Here is a 21,578-nt window from a genome sequence, read left to right as displayed (position 1 = left end):
TCACACATCCGCTGTTAAAAATCAAATGATGTTGCTTCCTTTGTAGATTTCTCTGTGTCTGCACTCTTTCACTGGGTCACACCGATCAGCCGCGCATTTTTAATCAGTCGTAGGGGAGTCCATTTTGTTGCAAATTTCGTCCGGCAAACTTTCAGCTCGACCGAGTAAAAGTTTCTTTCAACGACCCTTGAATACGCTTGCGCTATGTGGTATATATCTTCAAAGGAAAATTCAATTCGTCGTTCCTCAGACGAAAAAGCGTATCTACATTCCCAAGTTACTTAGTTACCACTCTGAAAGAGTATTTTTACCAGAAAACTGCTGAGTATTTCTAACTGAAAATTTGGAGCCCTCTGGGGGCTGATTATTGAAATGCATAGACAAAGCTATAGACGAAGAAGACATAGGGAATATGGGGCGATCCTATTCGTTGAATGGGCGCTTCTTATTGACTTAGAGGGAAAAGGTGGACTAACTATAGGGTCTCTAATGAGTCGCCGTTAGTTACGTCTCTTCCTTCTTTGTCCATTATTGTAACCATTCAGTTCAACCAATGGGATCGTCCTATTTTCTCTTCGTCTTTTTCGTCTATCGCTTTGTATTTAAGTTTCAATCATCAGCCTCCAGCACGGCAAAACGGACGAAAGGTCCTTAGGCTAGAGCTACGATGGAATATCCGCCGCAGATAGGAGAGTATCAGAGCAGCCCTTAAACGCAAAAGTCATGTTTGTTTCAGAGGAGTTCAAGGATGCTCTCAAAAAGTTGCGAAGTCGCGGTGGCGTCAAGCAGGAGGTTGAAATGATCGACTTGGATTTGGACGAGGACAACGTCAAAGAATCGCAAGACAAACTGCCAGGCGAGCACAAGTGCTACGGCTGCGGAAGAGTTTACAAGCGTAAGAACACACTCCGATACCACATAGAATGGGAGTGTGGCAAAAAGCCACTCTTCAAGTGCGAATTTTGTTCTAAAAGCTTTCATCGGATGGGCAGCTTGAAGAGACACACGATTCTCGTGCATGAAGTGCCTGCTTAACCTTTTCCCGACGAGGTCATTGAGGAAGAAAATTCTGGTCGCCCTGGCCCCCGCACGGTCGGAGATTGGAAGGTTCATTTTTCCCAGAGGCAACCTCGGGAGGCTGCCTCCAAAAATGTGAAGGCGAAGAACTTTCTGCACCCCTTGCAAAGCTGCCCCCTCCCCCTACATTTAAGTCCATTTTAAACCTTACCTCTATACGGGCCGTCCCTAAATTACGTAACAGGCTGGTGGGAGGGTATATAGCAAAGCGTAACGTAACGAGTTTAAGTCCTTTTTTTCAGTCTCTGTAAAATTTTTTATCGTTTGGCTTTAGAAGTCTTAATGAATCTCGAAAATATTCTCTGCGGTGTTCTCTTCACTTTTCGTTACGAAATAGAAACGCCAATCCATATAGTAAATGTAATGTGATAATCGGAAACAAGGCTAAAATACAAAAAACAAAGGCAGGACGTTTCGCTACCTTACGGCACCATTATCAATTGCTGAAATAGAATTAAAAATAAAAAAGAAATGAAAATAAAAACCAGCTAACGGCGTTACATGGTGAAATTGGTGAACTGTTTGGACTGCAGTCTCATTTACTAATTTCACCATGTAATGCCGTTTGCTGGTTTTTATTTTAATTTCTTCTTTATTTTTAATTCTATTTTAGCAGTTGATAATGGTGCCGTAAAGTACCTAAACGTCCTGCCTTTGTTTTTTATATTTTAACCTTGTTTCCGCATTTTCCTGTGTTTTCGATTGTCGTTTCCGTTTCGGGCTGCTTTTACATTCTCTTTGTTTTCCACTATAATGTGATATTTAGAATATTTATTATCAAAATGGGGGGGGGGGGGTCTGGACAAGCATTACGTATTTTTAGAGGGGTCTTACGCAGCGTCACGCAGCGTTACAAGGGGGGGGGGGGTCAAAAACAGCAGTATTTAGCGTTACTTAATTTAGGGACGGCCTCCATGTAAGGTTGCCCGCCTCATCTAGAATCCATTATTTTACGCACATGTGTGAAGAAAAGCAGAATTGCCAGCATTCGTCGCTCTTCTAACATGAAAGCGTATCTCATTTTCCACGTTCTCCTTATAACTCTGTGTATTCGGGGCTTACATGGAAATAGAGATACGCCTTTACGTCAGAACGGCAACAAATTATGCACGATTCGCAATGTTGCAAAAGTCTCCACCGAAAGTTTCCATCGTTGCTGGGATATCGATGGAGGATCTCCACCCGTCTCCGAAATGAACTATTAAAGCCCCAAAATGTTCAGGAGTTCTATGGAGTTTTTCCAAGCCATGTTCTATTGTGTTTAAAAATTAGTAATAATGGTTTTTAATTTTACTAAAATTTGTAAATTTTCAGTGATTTTGTTTTTAATTTTTCTAAAATTTATAATTTTTCAGTAATTTTGTTTTTAATTTTTCTAAAATTTGTAATTTTTCAGTGATTTTGAGTTTTTTTAATTAGAAGAGCTCGAATTGACCCACTTCTTTTTCGCCCAGAGGGCAACATTTTTCGAGAAAATCAGCAAATGTTTCCCATCGTTTGGATCTATTTAACATGAAAAAATGTATGAAAGTCGTGATTTTAAGTTTTTTTTAATATATTACTTAGAAAACCTCTATTTGATCGTATTGTAGTCGTTCTTCCTCAATCGACTTTTGAAAACTTTTTTTTTTCGCAACCTCTAATTACAGAATCGACTATCAAAACACTAAGAGTAGATTCTAAGGATTTTTTGATAGATTTTTTCGAAATTACCAGCTGTGCCTCTGAAAATGAAGTAATTAGACTGTCTTATCTTTCTAAAATAAAGAATAAGTATTTTATGATCAAGTTAAGATGTATCATTATTATGCCCTCTACCTCAATTTACACTATTTTGGAATTAAAAGCATGACCCATATTCCTTAATTTGCAATGTTGCTAATTTCATTCACATTTCACTGGGGTAGAAATTAAGATTGTGCTAATTCAATAAGTACTTAACTGATGACTTATTCCACAGTCCTCGTTATACATCACGATTTTTCCGGCATCTAAATCTTGTATTTGGGAAAATGTAATTTTCGCAAATTAAACGGTTGCTACATAGGTAGCACAACTTTTGCAACAAAGTTTGGTTGTAGCAACTAACCCATTTTGCATAACATTCCAGTGAAGGTCGGTAGAAAAGCAAAAAGCTGGCTACTGATCGGTCGAAATGCATGTTGATTCCGACCAATGAAGAGCCTCGAACGTCACGTGACGTTGCGATAAAGGGATGAGACGTTCTTCCACATTATAGGTACTTAAATTACGAAGTTTTCTCTTAGATATGGTCAGAGGTACAACATCACCATCCAGTTTTGTGTTTTTCATAAAATTAAGCGCCCTAATATTAAGCGGATTAGGAACATCGCGGCTGCGCGAGCAACTTACCTGGACAACCTGCAGAATCCATCAGACGTACGTGCTTAAAATTTACAAAACCATTCGAAACCAACAATCAAAGAGATACTATCGTTCACAGTTTACAGCAGAGATATAGACTTCAAACTTACCGCTCGTGAAAAAAAAAAAAATCAATGTTAGGGAAATCGATTATTAAGAACAAATGTATTATTTGATAGTGAGATCAGCCAATATGATTCCAATGAGCTTGCCCCGTAAATTGTCTTTCTTGCCTTTTGTCAAAAGTAGAGAAAGCACATAGTTCACAGGAATTTTCTCCCTTTTTTAAATTATGTTTCGCGTTTTTCTCCTGTATTGATAATGAAAAGTAAACAAACATGTAGGAATCTTTAAATTTTTATAAATATGATCGGATTATAACTTTTTTGATGCCTGAAATTTGACAACTCTCGAATATTCATACGGCGTTCTTTCTTAGCACGGCAGTATGTGCGCTCTGTACTTTTCTGAAACGCAATAATGAAAAATTATTGGACAAGCTCATTGCGTCTGATCTCTGCGACTAGTGGAAAGTTTGATTCGACCCGATAGGAAATGTTGATTTCTCACCGATGAGTTAAAAATTGGTTTGCAATGTGGCCACCATGTTGTTCGGATAATTTTGATGAGAACATATATTGCAATGCTTGATTCCTGATCCTGTCTCCTAGTCCATCTGGGAACTACGAAATAATTATAATTTAATAATTTGAAATCTCTTGCAAAGGTCGGATAAATCATCGATGAGCAGCGTCATCGGACGGTGACCGCTGGTTTACGAGCGTTTGAGCTCATACGGGAAGGAAAGTGTCTTCATAAACGAGTTACTCCTCTGCCCGCCGCCCTCCACCCTTATCGTCCAGGACTCAGTGACATCTTAATATCATTTCTGTCTTAGTTGTCACTTGGTGCAAATATATTCCATCCCTCACCGAATGGAGGCGTACCCCTAATTATTGTCCACATGTGGACAGGAAAGCACCGTATGTCCTAAAGGTTACCATAGACTGTTTTCCTACTTATTTTTCAGGTCTAAATTCAGTGAGAAAGTATGCCCAATATACTGAGCCCTGGATCTTTGAATATTTCTAACTCATTTTACAACACTGTAAATGTAGTGATTTCAATTAACGGAGTTATAGTCGAAACTAATTTCCTAAGAGTTATTAGGAGACAGCGCGCTGTGGCCAAATCGTGTCGTAATCTGTTTTTCTTATTTGCTCAAAATATCGAGAGTTCCTGTAGCATCTCACTTTGAGTCTTATCCAGGGGGCTGATCGTTGAAATTAATAGACAAAGCGATAGGCAAAGAGGACCTTAACGCGTATGGAGCGATCCATACGTGGTTTATTTGGGTAGTTTTTATAGACTAAAGGGGTAAATAATGGACTAACTGAAGGATCTCTGGTGAATTGCAGTTAGTTAGTCTATTGCCTACCTCATTTGTCCATTGCAACCACCCGCTTCCACCAATAGGATCCTTTCATATCCTTTTTGTATTCTTTGTCTACAGCTTTGTCTATCAATTTCAACTATCATGCCCGCAGATTGTTGTACTGAAACATTCTAACTTTTTTTCTTCGACGTGAGGAAGTTGATTTTTAAGCCCTTTGTTCAGGGCTCGCGTAACAGGAGCATAGTTTTATAGCAAGAGGTTTAGGAGATGAAATTTTTACTCATTCATAGCTTTTAGCTCCAATTCAAAATGTAGTGTGATCGTAGTCACGTGGAAACAGTAGGATCTTGAGCGCCTCTTTCCTCCGAAAGAGTACCACCTACAACCCACCTGCAAGAAAAAACTATAAATTATAAAAATTCTGTCTTATCATGGGCTGAAAGTCGGTTCTTAATATCGATTTGCTCGAGCTTTTGCTTCGTATGATTGAATCATTTCAAGGAATTTCCTTCGCACTATGAAGAAAATTCACTGAACGTTGCACGAAAATCCGCACAACCGTTTTTATGTAAAAAATTGAATTGCCCAATCAAATTTGGCAATAGCTGATGTGACTTGGTTCCTTTCTGCTTAACGCGGTCAAAATGATGGAAACGTTTCTGCAGACAATGAAACGTTACACACAGTTGTTTTTAAATGCGACTCATAAACGTTTTTCTTGGTAGTCATTTGTTGCACATGAGATATATCGAACGGATTTTTAAAAACCAACACAATCCATTACAGTGCTTTAATGTGCACAGGTTTTTCAAAACATCCTTCATAGATTGGGATATTCTGCTGAATGATGCCCGCCTTATACTTAAAAAATTGCCTGTTCACAAAAACGTCTACCTACTTTGTTTCTGATTACCAGAATGACCTTCATAAGGCAGTGATCATGCTTTTTCGTAAGAAAGAACTGATAATTTACGTCGGCTTGAAGTTTTTCCATGTGCCTGCTGTCGAGTGTCATGATACTGGAAGTTTTCTTCAGTAAGGCAAAGAGACCTTTTTCGTCAGAAGAAAAGCAGTTAAACTTTGCCGTATAACTGCATGATACGTCAGAATATTACATGTATCTGTTTTTGACGCACCATCATGAAATTTCCACGTTTAGTTAGCTTTTTTTTGAATGTATTTGGTCGTTAAAATTTCATGATCAAGTTGAAGGAGGAAACAAAAAAGGATGACCTTGAGGCCAATTGCAATGCTTTCCTTTTTTTCTACAAGATACAATGAGGTTTTCTAGTTTGTCCTCCCGTTCGAAATATCATGATTAAGTACTCATTTATTCGTGTGGGTCCACACTGAGAAAAAACTATGGTTTATAAACCTATTGGAGGTAAATATGGAACACCTATAATAGTCGTAAATAAACTAATGATTCTCGGTCTGTGAACCATACTAAGGTCTCTGTACCTAATTAAGGTACCCCGTACCATAACTAAGGTATATGTGCTATTATTATATGTAGAAGTACTACTATTAGTGGTGTTCCATATTTACCTCTAATAGGTTTATAAGCCATAGTTTTTTCTCAGTGCAGAAATATATTTATGTGAAGCACAGAATGTTCAAGAAAAAAAACCGTCCAAAATTCTTTTGCAAAGAATCGATTGTTTATAGAGACGAAAAATTACATGAAAAGCCCTACATTGTTCCGAAAAGCGTTATCAGTGTTTTCAATAACGATAAAAAATACACGAAAACAGCATCACCTAAAAACTAACCTTCTTCGTACTCGAGCATCGCTTAATTTCTATGAAAGGATATCACTTTTGGATTACTTTTTTTTACAACGCAATCGGATCGCAACTTTTAATGGTTCCCCTGAAAATCAGGTGGAATGAGGGAAATATGAGAGAATGAGATAATAGAAGAAGTCTAGACGCTATGATCTTTCCTATTCAAACCGACAGCGGCGCTTTAAAATTTCGTGCAATTACCTTTTGTTTAATGAGTCGCGGGTGTTTAACCGTCCGCAGGCACTGTTGCCAAGTTGCGCGATTAAATGTGACTATTTTACACGGGTTTAAATCGGGAAAAGTGCTGATTTTTCAGCACATCTGGCAACATTGTAAGCGGGCCGAGCGTCGCATCTATATCGCAACGGCTACTTTGATTTTGGTTTTCCTGTTCTCACCGCTTTGTTCACACAGCTCCGTCCACACGTTCCATGTTTCGTGTCAAGTGCGCTGCAACCGCTGCTTGTGCAATGTGCATGGATAGCCAACTCGAAAATCATCGTCGAGGATGCTATATTTTGTCAGGGTTAACGCCTAAACTGGAACAAATGAAAAAACCCAACTTTAAAAATATCTGCTTCCGCGTTTTTTATTTTGTTTTGTTCCTTTTTTTTGTCGATGTCAATATCTGGCCCCTAATCCTCAAATATTTTATTTATTTGAAATTTAAATTCTGAAGTTTTTTCTTCTTCATATTAACACCGATCTCCATTTATATTTAGCTTCCAGTTAGTTTTGTAATGTTTAAACATTATCTTGTGGTGCCATATAGCCAAAACATGCTTTTTGGAACCATTAATTGTTTTATAATGCCACTAATATTTATTTATTTTTACATTTTTGTAGGAGCTTTGATCCCAGCTTATTAAAACCAACAAAATTAAATCTTTAATAAACTTGTCATTAATTCGACATTGCATGAGTAAGAAACGTTTAAAATAGTATTGAATCATCCGTGAATAATTGAATTCATTTTCTTCGTGATATATTATAAATCGATCAAATTTAATACCTATATCGTCACGATTGGTGACGTCATCTTGAGTTCTTAAAGCATCAAACGCATATTATGAAAATCTGGAACTGCAACCAACCTGAGTTGGGTTTGGATCGAATAGGCAACTAAACTAACTGCCTGGTAAAGCGGAGGGTATCACCAGGATTTGAAGGCGCTCAAAGCCCGAGTTCCGTGCTCTCGGAGCTTCGCACCTTTAAAACCTTTACTATGTCTATGCGAATTATTGTCTTTTGACGAGGTAACACGCATGCCGCTTCCAAATTGTCGGCCATCGCTAACTGTATGCAACATTCACGTACTGAAAAGAGGAAAAATGTAAAAACTAGGAGAGTGATAGGCGGCCACAAAAATTTGAGAGAGGAACTGTATTCAAGCTCCAGTCTGACTGTACAGTGTACACTGTTGGGAGTCATCTGAGTTTCATAAGGAAGTATGTATCATTTTCATTTGTGTACAACGTTCGAAATTTATTTGGTTCCTAAGAGCTCCATCAAGCCTAAGATGACGAAGCCAATCAGAGACAAATTCTCCAGAGACCATAATCTCCCTTTTTCCGTCAGTCTCCTTTAGAGTTGTTTGATCGGCGATTAAGTAATCGATAAATCGAATGTCTTGATTCGATTAATTAATAGATTTTTTATAATATTGGTTAAACTATCTAATCGATTATTTGCTACCGATTAATCGAAAATTAAAAACTTTCAAAACCTCTTTACATTTCAGTCCAAAGCCGAAATAAGCTTTTTCAGGCAAACAATTTTGAAATAATTGTGCCGGAATTGGCCACGTTATCATCGAAAATGTTGAGCGCACATAACTTTTGACCCTAAAATTCATCTGAAATGCTGATATACACATGAGAACTTTGGCAGGACAGGTTGTTATTGTGTAAATTTACCGTTTTAAAATATTCAAATTAATCGATTAAAGCTATTTCAATTTGCTGGTTACTAAATTTTCGATTAACCAAACGTATACGATTAATCAACTAATGGAAAAACTCGAGTCCCTTTGGAAATGAATGCTCAAATCGGAAGTTTTCTGTTTCAGTGGCAGAAGGAGCTTATTCCCGACTCTCCTCGAGAAGTCAATCTTTTCAGGACACTCCCGAAACAGTGGATGTGATCGACTTAGATGACGGAAGTCTCCTCTATGAATCGTCCGCCAACAAGGCGAAAGATTCGAACGATAGCTACGGTGTGCCCAGTTTCGACTGCACTAGGTGCGGGCGGAAGTACAAGTACAAGAATAATCTTAAGACCCACATCAAAGTGGAGTGCGGAAAGGAGCCGAGTTTCGGCTGCGAGGAGTGTCATCAAAAATTTCATCATTTCGGGACACTCAAAAGGCATTGCATTCTTGTGCACAATAAATTCCTGTCGAATACTTACAAAGATAAGATGTCGCACAGGCTTTGGCCTTCGTAGGGTTCCCACTCACTGACAGCGGCTTAAGAGGGACTTCGGTAGAAATGTGTATGCCTTAGGGAGAAAGGTAAGAAACGCACCAAGTACTCAGGATAGACCTGTGTCAAGTATTAATGCTAGAGAGCTTGTTAGAGGTTCGTCTTTTTCCTTAAGGGGGGGGGGGGGGTTACTCAATAATAGACTGTTCAATTTTAATGCCTAGAGAGCTGTAGAGGTCGTATTGCACTACCGAGGTTTTAGGTCTGTAGTGCCAGCTCCATTCGGATAAGTGACTTCGCGTTGGGGGCGGCTGACACCCTTCCAAAATTCAGGTGATGCCAACCTTGGACCTTGCATTGAGCCAGTTTTTTCAGTTATTGAAATTAGATCGTGCAGTTTATCACTCTTTACGCTTACTTTGTATTTCTAACTTTGTCTTATTTTTTTTTTGTTTACTTCTCACCTGTTTTTTCTCACATTCATCATAGATCAAATAATTCTGCGAAGAATTCTGTTGTCCTAAGTCGACTCTCAATCTTTCCTCTCTGAAAGCGACAGGTTGAAACTATTCCATCCATCCAGAATCACATTTTTCAGTGGATCCGTTGCGCTGTCGTGAACTCGTATTTTGATGGTTAAGCCTTAGGTATGATCAAAAATCAATCGCAATACCTTTCCGAACGTCGAATTCCCACCTCTGATAATAACGGAGTCTATACACCTTCGAAAAACACGGTAATTGACCTCATTTAGCGCGCTTTTATCGATAATGCACGTGGAACCAGTGCATCAACCAGTGCAAATAAGTGCACTGATTAATGAAACCGAGGTGTAAGAAATCATGGAATGCTCCATTAGGGAGGATGACGAAAATCACCCGTGGTTATTTCCTCTTTCATTATTGGATACAGAATCCTAGCGTATGCGTCGATTTTTCATTTTACCGAGGTAGCTACGAATGTATATACTCTTGTGATTTATCTACTCGTTTAGTAGCACTCCGGAGCTTCACAACTCCTAACAGCCATTTTCCGTATTGAACAACAGCCTTTCAAGCATCGGGCACCTCTAGAGTAGAGTGTAGACAGATGTGAAACTCCGAAAATCTATCAGGCCTTCACCGATGCCTTCGCGAATAAAGTTAGGGCCCAGAAATGCAGCCAACCTATGAATTTCAATTACCTAGAGCGATTTCCTAATACAATTGTTACGAACCATCGTTTATAATGCACGTATTTGACTTAGTTTTTGCTTAAATTTACTCATTTTTGCGGAAGAACGCTCATTTATGCACATTATTAGCCATCTTGGTTAGAATTGGAATCTGCAGACTGACAGTGAGGAACGTTAGAAGTCGGTTTGAAGGGTGGCTGCACTTTTGGGCCCTAAGCCTTCCATGAAGCGATCTGTCCATTCTCTCACTATATATAGGTACTCTAGACACCTCAACATATAGCTGCTTCAACAAATTTAACAATTTCCTGTTTTCATTTCTGCTAACTGTACTTAAGTTTTAAACATCAGAACACGAATCCTCATGACAAGCGCAACTGACCCGTTCGACTGTTCCTTTTCAAATTGTAGTGTAAATACTATTCTATACTTGCATGCCAAATTTTACGTGCATTCGAAGTTCTGAGCTATTATTCTGTTGGACTCTTTGAAAGCTTACAGTAAGCTCAAATAATCCTAGAGAATGCAAGGATAGGAAACAAATTTGGGAACCATACTGAAAGCTGTTACGTTATTTTTAGTTTTATTTATTTTTTTCCTACATTTTTATTCATTAATGTATTTTATTCCTTCACTGTTTTTTATACAGCTCTCAATCAAAGTTCTTAGTCTTTCCAATGAGATTATTTAATAAAATTAACTACGAAACTAACCTTTGGTTTGTCATATCTCAAAATCCCAAACACCCTGAATATGATTTATAGCCCCTTCATTTAGCGTCTTTGGTTTTGGAAATAGTCAGGATCAACAATGAAATTGTAATTTTAATGGGATTATATATTGAAGTAAGCTAGAAAATTACCCCTTTGCCTCGTAGCCTCCTAAAGGCAACTGAAAAGCAACTTTTCACGACCGTCCTCAAGCTAACAGTATATTTTATCGTCAAACAACTCAGGATCTCGATTCTCTTTTCTAGGAAGAAGTTAAAGATTTTAATCAAGCTTATTTGTACTACTAATTTACAAACTTTTCTCCATCAACTAGTGTTGAAGAGTTTACACCTTACTAATCAGTCAATATGACCAAAGCTTTACAATATCATCAAGTATTAATAAGGTCACCAATCTGTTGTGTATCAACTAGTAATCTGCCGTACTAAATAAAAACGCCGTATGAGCCTCCAGACGTTGCCGCCTGTGACAAATCACGAAATTTCGGCAAATTTTATAAAGCTTTTTTCCGATTTTCCAGAGAATTTTACCTGAGGTGTCCAAAAATTTCAAGGAATACTATTCAAAATTTTCTTCAAAAAGAAATATTTTCCGAGAAAACATTTGGCTGCTCTCAAATGTCCATACGCCGTTTTTCCCTAGCACGGCGGTAGTAACAAGGAGCTCCAAATTTTTGAGAAAAAAAAATCCAACGAACTAGAAAGAAAATATATGAAGCCACTCAGAACCTGCTGAACCTGCTGATCCATCTTAAATTAGTCGTGTTTATCATTAAAAAATTCAGCGGTGGCAAAATTTTGAAACAACGTAACGAAATCAAAACAACAAGGGAAGTAAACGTCTGTTCGTCGCATCCTCGAACCTTTATCGAGAAGCCAATATCATCTGGTAAAATTCAGGAGCCCCTGGAAGGCAACCCTCCCTTTGGCGTAATTTTTAGCATCCCCTCGTTCTGGCGAGACAGGCGGAGACCCGCCAATTTGCTTTTGGCGTTTGGAAACCGCAACCCCTCTTAGGACGGATCTCCCGTGAAACCTGAACTCTAGCCATGTGGAGAGGGGGGGTGAGAGGGGTGTTGCGGAACCCGTCGAAAGAATTTGACCCAAAGTCTGGAGGAGGCTCAACAGGTAGCCAAGAAGCTCGGCGAGGCGCCACCGAATTCACGATCTGGCTCGACCCCTCAAGTCCCCTCACCCCCTTCCCCCTTCACGCACCCCCCTCCACCGATTCCCATCCTATGCACCCCACGGCGAGGGTGCCACATTTTTTATTCCATCAAAGGGCGGGGTTTTTTCTCTCTGTTTTCTAATAGCCTTTATTCATAACGTGAAGACCTCTCTGCAGCAAATAAACTGATTTAGTGACTACGTCTTTCGGTATAATATCGAACTCTTGGTTCAAACCAAAAAAAAACTAACATATATCCTCATGTAAGAATTTTTCATGGAGAATGCGCATGCAAGTTTTTTATTGCTTCATCTGAAAATGCTGAAAGAGCAGCTGGTTTTGCAGTATTTTTTATAATTTTTTTCTGATGTGGGAAATAGCATGAAAATAGATTTTAAAAGGAGAAAATACACAGCCCGGTGACGTCATTTGGCGGCATTTCCCACTTAAACACACGTATTTTAGCAGATTAGATCATTTTGTCGTATCTTCTCCAATAATTGTTCAATCCATGAACCAAGAGTATCCTCGTGTTCAGTTTACTCAGTAGTTTCCACTTAAACGCGAAATTAATCAAATTTCAAACACCTGCAAATTCTCTATCAAAATTTAGTCATTGACCGGTAATAAATCAATTAAAGTTGAAAGTAATTGTAAAGTAAATGTAAGTGTTGTAGTGATTGAAGTAATTATTTAATAAATTGTTTGATGAATTATAATTGCTTAATGAAACACGAAAAATTTTAATTGTAAGAAACACTTGAACTCATGTTACCACCATGGCGCAAAAGGCGCGAATCATGAAACAAGGTTCTTCCTTTGATTACATTTGAACCAAGGGTTCGATTTTATATCGAATTACGTAGCTACTATATTAGTCTACAGGTATGAATCAAGTCTAACAGGAAGGAACATTTTGTTTTTTTCAAGGGTTCGCTCATTAACTGAAGAGAATAAGTTAAATACCTAGAAAACTCTAGCACTTCAGGAATTGATATTTTTGTCTTATCCCATAAAAAAGCGTTGCTCAAATGTCATGCAAGAACGTCACTAACACAAATATGATCTCAGAATCGTGTAAGTTTACATCTAAAGTTCGGATTTAGTGATCATTGAACTCTGCGTATGGGGGAGTTGAGAGGGGAGACGAGGCGGGAATAATCGACTAACGATATTTTTACATTTGAGGACATGAGCAAGAATCGACTTTTAAGTTATGATCTGATAATCCACACTTTTCAAAGGGTATAAATGGCATATCAATCGATTTATCGCAAAGCACGACGGCATCGAGCGAGAGGAGAGAAGAGTATACATAAGGAGGAAAGAGGCGAATATTAATGTTAAAGACGCTACATACTGCATATTTTGCCTGGTACTCTGCCGTACTAAGAAAAAACACCGTATGAACATTTCCAAGTCGCCAACTTGAGATGAAAATTTTTTTTCGATTTTGTTCGACTATTTTTTCTCAAAATTCCTAGACACCGTTGATTGAACTGCAAATACACTTTTCTGATAACAATCGGAAGAGAAATACCTTGGTTCAAGTTTCCGCGAAACTTTGTATTTTATAAAATGAAATTTGGCAACGTCTGAAGGTTCTTACGACGTTCTTTCTTAGCACGGTACCACTGCTCTCGGCTCGGTCTTTCCGGCTCATTTTCAAAGGGGAAAAATGTTAATCTTAAGCGCCTCTAAAATCCGTTCAAATTTAACCTTTCGAATAGTTTATTGTCGTCTCAGCGCGGATCTCTTTGTTTCCTTTGTTGGGCAGATTCCCAACGAGCTTTTACCGAAGATGAGGTTTTCTGCAGCCAATGAGATACTTATAATTGAGCCTCTATTCGTTTAAGAAGAAGTAATAACCGTGAGTTTCAGGATGCGGCCTCCTTGAAAACTCATCATTTAGATACTGTGCTTGCTTTTAATCATCTATAAAAGCTCTCTGATTCACCTAGGTTTTTAAATTGTTTTTTTTTTTTAAAAAAAAAAAAAAAATTCTTTCTAGCGTTCTACAAGCCGATTTCAATGATTTTTACGGATATGGCAGGTGGTAATGCCTAGATGAGCCCTCTATATTTACATTAACCCATGAGACCCCGCGAAGCAGGCCTCAGAAGGCGCAAGGCGTCCTCTGGGGGTTGGGCCACGTAGCGGCTAGAGGGCGCACCCCCTTTTATAATAACAATAAAGAAACGACATCAAATTACCGCAATTGTTATGTTTTCAAACGTAATCTGAGATCATCTGCAGGGAGAGAGCCTTAGGCGATAAAAAATAATAGAAATTGGTAATCAATATCGCAATGCATGCAAGAAGTCATGGACACATCATGTCCAGTGGCGTAGTCATAAAGTTTTCATCGGAGCGTAAGGAGAGGGGGCTCTAGTCCAAGTATAGAGAAAGTTCTTGAAATCACGAAAAATAATTGGAAAATGCCCAGTCAGGGGGCAGGGGGTCTAGAATCTCTGGCATCCCTACGCCGAGAAATATCAAACCAGATGGAAGTTGTGGCGATGGCGGTCGCCGAAGTTTGTAGCTCAAAAAACTTAGTCTTTTAGTAAATGCTGTGTAATGTTTTAATCCGCCATGCTCAATGCTCAAAATCGTGAGATTTTGCCATTTCAGCCGACTATCAGCACAAATGAGCAACCACGCAGCTCGCAGCTCAGTCATCTGGATCCCCGAAAAAGTTTTTTGGTCGTTAACTATTTTCAATTATTTGACTCGACTTGAAAAGCGTTTGTAGAGGGAAATTAGGGTGATAAGTTCTTGAAAAGTCATTGATAACATGGAAAAGTTGCGGCATTTTGTCCAATCCTGATTCTAGGAATTTTGCTGCGGAACTTTGAAACTTTTTCTTCCAGTCAAAACATAATATTCTTCAATTTCAAGCGAAGGGTTGTTTAAACGTCCTGACCGCGCCATCAGCTTGGTCATGTGCCGGTTGCGAAAAATGGAAGAATCCCGTACAAAATACGGCGTTTCAGCCGTAAAAAGTCTGATTTTTAGGGTGAAAAGGTGCGTCTATTACTTCTTTAATTTTCTTTATCGGCCAAATTTATCAGGATAGTGTGAAAAATTTTTCTTGGCAATTTTTCTATTTGGTTTAGTGGATAAGTGAATATCAACCAGATATCGGTAGGAGAGTTTTCACACTGTCCTGAAAAGGTGTGTTTTTTTCGTGTCGTCTTGACCCTAGACCAAACATTTCCTCAGAAATCATGCCCAAAAATAACCTTAGAAATTCTGGGAACATTCATGGAATTTTACATTCAAAAACCCTGAAAAGTCCAGGAATTTTCAATCACAAGAATATAAGTCACCCTGGGGTTCCTTTCCTCGTCGATTAGACAACACAACGCCAAAAATTGTTCCTCAGAAATCATGCCCTAAAAATTCTGAGATCAGTCAAAGGATTTTGCATTCAAAAACCCTGAAAAGTCCGATAGTTTTAAAATACCGGAAAATATGTAACCCCGTGGTTCCGAGCAGACAATTTTCGGTCGTAAAATGCGGATTAACCTGTGAGATGGTACCTAAGGCTCAGTTCGGCGGGTCCATGCTGGATGTTTACATAACCCTGGACTCTCCTTTGCAGCTGCTGGCGCCCCAGCCACGTTGGCGTGGACTCGCTCCTGATTCCTGTTTCAAATTCTCGGAAATGATCTCTCCGAGCTCCGTCTCTTGAATTTTTTATGCTAATGCCTCTCCGTCCGCGCCCTCGTCTCGGTGAGGCCGCGGCCAAATGCACGGCCCAAGACCGTTGAACGCCCGACCCCCAACTCTTGAACCCCAAATCTCATACCTTTCCATCGTATCCAGGGCTCAGCACCAGACACAGGGTTCAAATGCTCTCATAGACTCGGCAAGCTCAAAATGCCGAGCAGGAAAACCGAAGGAAACGTCTCCAGTGGCGTTGCTTGCTTTGCGATACATCGATTGATCTCCCATTTAAGGCCGTGGAAAAGTATCGATGGGCAGGGTGTTCGCTAATAATCGATTCTTTACCACAGCGTCGAATGGGGACAAATCGATAATCGATCATTCGCGCCCTGATTGTCGCATTGTTTCCTCGTGTAGAGCCATCGTCATCCCGTGTAATGTGTCGAGCTTTCCCCGTTGCTGATTAGAGCCACCAGGAAAATTAGAACCTGGGGTTTTTCCGTTCCGTTCTTTGTGCGTGACCTTTCTCCTGATTCCACGTCACTTTGTTAGGACTTCACTTCCACTAGACCAGGAAATAGTCTTGGAATATTCTACGATCATTTCGAAGCGAAGATGTCTCTTAGCAGCTATATTCTTGGTGTCGGTATTCGCCGATCTTAATATATAATTTGAAAAATAGAATGAAATTGTGAATCAACCACTGTACTAATTGCGAGGGGCGTTGGTTCATTTGAAAGGTGTTGTTCTCAATGCTTCGGGAAAACTATAAATTATTTTCTGGGGTTCGTCCCCGATTTTTAAATCCCTAAAAACTCATAAATTGGATGAGGGGAAGTGGGGGTTTTTTGTTTTTTGTTTTTCGGAAAAGTTTTGTTGCTACGCATCTTACTGTACTGTTTGCTGTCTTTTTATCAGCTGTTTTCATTCAACAATCATCATTAAGTGAGGTTACTTCCAACACTCAACTGCCATCAACTTACATTTTTCTTTTCCCGCGTTTTTTTTTTTTTACGGTTTTTCATGATTGGTTCCATCTTTTTCCTATTGCCAATTTTTCCTCATTAAGTCAATAACCTCCAAGTTTTTTTTCTCATTTCCGATCAGAACTTTTCACGCTGTTTCTTTTCAATGTGTATAAATATGTTTATTATTAATTTCCATTTTCATTTCATCCTTTTTCTTCTGATTTATTTTTTTTAATTTAAAAATTGAACTTTTCAGTTATGATTTTGTTAAAATAATAATAATTTTTACTAATTTTAATTTTAAATTTAACAGTTGTTATGAGTGAAATTTTCAATGACCGAGGCGGTCGTCCTCCAAAACGTGGTCGCGTTTTCCAGAATTCTTCGCATGTTCGTTTAGTGAAGCAAGAACTTAACTCTGTTATTAGTATAGAAAATCAAAGTTTCATTTCTTCATTTCGGAAGTATAAAATTGATGATCAGAACTTTGATGAAAATTTTGTTACCAAATTTTCAGTCGGTTCAATGAATATAATTTGTCATTATTGTGATGCTCGCCATTTTCAGGGTGAAATGTCCAATGGTCATTTTAATAACTGATTCCAAAATGGCTTAATTTCTTTACCGAGTATTCGGACAAATACCGATTTGAAATCATTATTTTTATATTCTCCAAATTTCATAAAGCATATCAGAAATTATAATAGTGCTGTTGCTTTTGCCTCTTTCTCTGCAAATCGAACTGATATTCCGGGTGATGGACCTTATTGCTTTAAAGTTCAAGGATCCATATATAGGTAAGTTTATTTAATATTTACCGTTACGTAACGTACTTTTTTCAGTTTCTCAGTCCGTCCCTCCCTCCTGCCCACCCCTTAACGCATCGGGAATGCAGCTGCATTCCGGATGCACACGAAGACTTGGGAAAAACCATTTTTATCAAACAAGTTAAGCTAGGAACATACATGGGTAATAAACAACTGACTTATATGTGGAATAGTAAGATAACGAAACAAGAAAAAGATAACGTACCAGCAAATACGGAAACCAGAAAGCAGACTGAACATGGAAAAAACGAAGAAGAAAAAGCGGAAAAATTAGATGAAGTTAAAACAGGAGCAGAAAAAGAAGAAGAACCAGAAGGAACAGCTACTGAAGAAGAAAAAGAAGAAGCAAAAAAAGAAAAGACAAAAGGACGAAAGAAGAAGAGCAAAGTTGTAGGAAATATAGGAAGAAAAGCAGGACAGAAATGGCAAAAGAAGAATCAACAATTTAATCGAAAAAAAAGCAAAGTATTTAAAAAATAAAAAAAGATCTTCTTTAAAATTAGTTTGAAAACAAATGTAAAACCTAAAAAATAATTTTGTATGAAGATTAAAACAAAATTTTAGTTTAAAGTTTACTAAATAAAATTACAATTTTTGAAAACATTTGTTATATTTATTCTCTCAAAGAAATAATTAGACTCGATTCAAAGACAAAACAGAAAATTAAATGAAAATAAATAAATAAAAAAAAAAAAAACATGTGAAAGTGAAAAGTGTACAGGAAAAATAAGGGGCTGCGAAGCAGCCCCATAAGCCCCTAGTATAGGTTTAACATGCATTAAGATTTTATTTTTTTATTATTTTTAGCGATTATAAAACGTCCAATCTCTTCTCTTGTTTGTTTTGAGTTGTTCTTTTTTCTTATTTTATTATCAGTATTATCATACCAGGCCAAATTTTATGACTTTTGCGAATATCGGCATAGGTAAAGTATTTAGACGGTTCCGTACCTTTCACATTTTCGAAGTACGACTCGGAGTTTTTCAATATTACGTGATGAAATTGTAAAATTTCTCATATATTTATTGTAAATTTCCTTTTTTTGTCATTCGCTCTAAAAATTTACTGGGACAATTTGTACGATCGTATGCAGTTATCCTTAGATTATAATCTGTGGATGAGTCCGCTCTCATTAATTTTCGTCAATGTAGCCCAGAAAGCGTCCTTTGAAAGTAAAGTCGTGCAGCAATCAACAGGCTGATTATTTAAATTGTCAATACAAAGCTATAGACAAAGAAGACAAAGGGAAAGTGTAGCGATTCTATTGGCAGAAAAGTTTGTTCCTTATAGACTAAGGGGGAAAATTATGATGCAACTATACACGGAGAAAAAAACCTCGTGCGTGGGACCCGAAGTTTAGGTCATATGGATCTCTGAAGTTTTCGGATTGAGCATCTGAACACTTTAGGACTAGCTGTCGAGGATCGGATCACACATCTGAAACTCTAGTTCTTACATCTGAAGTACTTCAGATGTGAGAACCGAAGTTGTTCGGGTGTGAAAACCGAAGTACTTCAGATGTAAGAACTGAAGTTTCAGATGTGTGATCCAAACCTCAGCAGCTGGACCTAAAGTGTTCAGATGCTCAATCCGAAAACTTCAGAGATCCGTATGACCTAAACTTCGGGTCCCACGCACGAAGTTTTTTTTCTCCGTGTAGGATCTCTCGTTGAATGCCGTCAGTTAGTCTATTACTCACCTCCTTTGTCTACTGCAACCACCCGCTTCCACCAATGGGATCGCTCCATTTTCCGTCGTCTCCTTTGTCCATAGCTTTATCTATTAATTTCAATAATCAGCCCGGTGGCCTCTACACGGCCCAACCCTCAGATAACGCTTTCTGCAGTCAGATAAGTGAAATTGAGATACAAAGCTATGGACAAAGGAAACGACGGGAAAATGAAGCGATCCCATCATCGGTGGAAGCGGGTGGCTGTAATAGACAGAAGGGGGAAGTAATAGACTAACTAATCGCAATCCACGAGAGATCTCTTAGTTAGTCCATCATTTTCTACCTTATTCTATAACAACTACCCGTCTCAACCAATAATATTGCTTCATTTTCCCTTTTTCTCCTTTGTTTATTTCTTCGTCAATCAATGTTGATTAGCCCTCAGCGGCATGAGTGTGTACCCCAAGTTTTCTCCACGGAGGTAGGTACTCTATACTTTTTCTGTGCGTCCCTATTTTACTGATGCCATTATTTCGTTGCAGACAACTCTAACCAGCCTTTCGATTCTGAAGATGAGGTAACTGCCCTCTACTTCGTTGAAAACGATGGGTCAGCAACTGACGTCAAACCTGCGTTTCAAGCAACTGCGGTCGAACATGCGTTTCAAGCAACGACGGTCGAGCATGCGTTTCAAGCAACTGCGGTGGAACATGTGTTTGAGTCGAAGCCAAGGAATCAGCGGTACATCTGCGGCAACTGCGGTCGCGGCTACAAGTCCACGTCGAGCTTGCGACTCCACCAGAGGGTCGTCTGCGGCAAAGAGCCCACTCACCAGTGTCACTTCTGCCAAAAGAAGTTCCACGAGAGGGGAAACTTCAAACGACACCTCCTCCTTCGCCACCAGCACGTTCTGAAAACCTAGGGCAGTTCTCAGAGAGAATTTGCAGTGTCTGAAATTTGATGAATTTCGCGTCAAAGTGAAAACTGCACTGAAAAAAAATAACACATTGGATCTAGAGTCCAGACTCTTGAAAACATCAACAAGAAAAAGGTTTCTTGATTCAAGCAGATTTAAGCTGAAATCAAAAGGAAATCCGCTCAAATTAAGAGGAATTGATTTAAGCTTAAATCTGATTGAATCAAGAGTATTTTTTCGTGTCGGTGTTTTTAAGAGTCTGGACTCTAGATCCAATGTGTTTTTTTTCCAGTGTACTGAGTGATCTGAACACGAGGATTACCCTTTTAAATTGAACAATTCGTCGCCTACCCGACATAAGGGCGCGCGTAACGACACTCTGCAAGGAACTCTGTCTTCCATAAAATTCAATGCTTTTCCGGGCTCATCTCAACGTGTAGTTACGCCCTTATGTCAGCCAAGCGACGAATTATTGGAGAAGATAGGACGAAATGATCTAATCTGCTAAAATACATGTGTTTAAATGGGAAATGCCGCTAGATAACGTCACTAGGCGGTGCATTTTCTCACTTATAAATCTAATTTTATACTATTTCCTATATCAGAAAAAAATTCTAAAAAAGACCGTTAAATCAGCTTTTTAAGCACTTTCAGATGAAGCAATAAAAATTCGCATGCAAATTCTTCATTGAGAGATTTCCCTCACCGGGCTTGCTGCGACCTCCTTGAATTTATTATTTTGGAAACAACCTATCTCTTCATTTTGAATTCTCGGTTAGATTTTCGCCACTGCGGATGTTATTCGAGCAACCACAACATTCAGCCAACTGAGTTGAGGACCCTGAAGGGCAAGGCGCATAAGTGCACTTTTCGAAAAAAAATCGAGATACTAGTGATTTCAACTAAATCTAAGTTTGAAATAAATGCTGTGAAAAATTCACTGTTAAAATTCATTTTTTAAGCATCAAAATGTGAGTTTGAACTTTCTTTCCGCCATAAGGCTTCGTATAATTTAGAAACTTAAAACACGTTAAGCCCCTCAAGTATGCTTGTCCTTAATTTAGTAACATTTTAGCAATTATTGTCAACGTTACTGTCCAACCATCAGAGCCTATATGGTATTTCTTGTGCCTCTTTTTTCGGTGTTCGCGTATTTTCATATTGTAAAAACTTACTTAAAAGCAAGAATTATACGCAAGGTTAGTACTCTCTTGTAATTTGAAGATAGGTACCTGTTTTTTTCGTCTTTTCTTCTTCTTAAGTACATACCTCACTGGATCGACATGTTTTGTCATTTTCGAGGGGAAACCCATTTTAATAGCCATAAACTTGTGCCAATACTGTTCCATCAAGGATGAATAAAAAACGTTTTTCCTAATTTTTGTT

At 38.5% G+C, this 21,578-nt stretch overlaps 1 protein-coding gene and 1 long non-coding RNA gene across 8 annotated transcripts in view; one reads left to right on the top strand and one right to left on the bottom strand.

The window, feature by feature from the left end:
- LOC109037149 (uncharacterized) overlaps positions 1 to 21,578 on the bottom strand; it is a 549,607-nt gene that overhangs the window by 407,314 nt on the left and 120,715 nt on the right. The window lies entirely within an intron of this gene.
- On the top strand, positions 7,396 to 21,570 carry LOC140224523 (uncharacterized). Its single transcript, XR_011899794.1, has 2 exons — positions 7,396 to 9,157; positions 19,819 to 21,570. It is a non-coding gene; the product is annotated as an uncharacterized lncRNA (long non-coding RNA).

This window comes from Bemisia tabaci, chromosome 1, assembly GCF_918797505.1.
Source record: "Bemisia tabaci chromosome 1, PGI_BMITA_v3".
Taxonomy (NCBI): Eukaryota; Metazoa; Arthropoda; class Insecta; order Hemiptera; family Aleyrodidae; genus Bemisia; species Bemisia tabaci.
The sequence above is the reverse complement of the archived record's forward strand: the minus strand, read 5'-3'. Positions and strand labels throughout refer to the sequence as shown.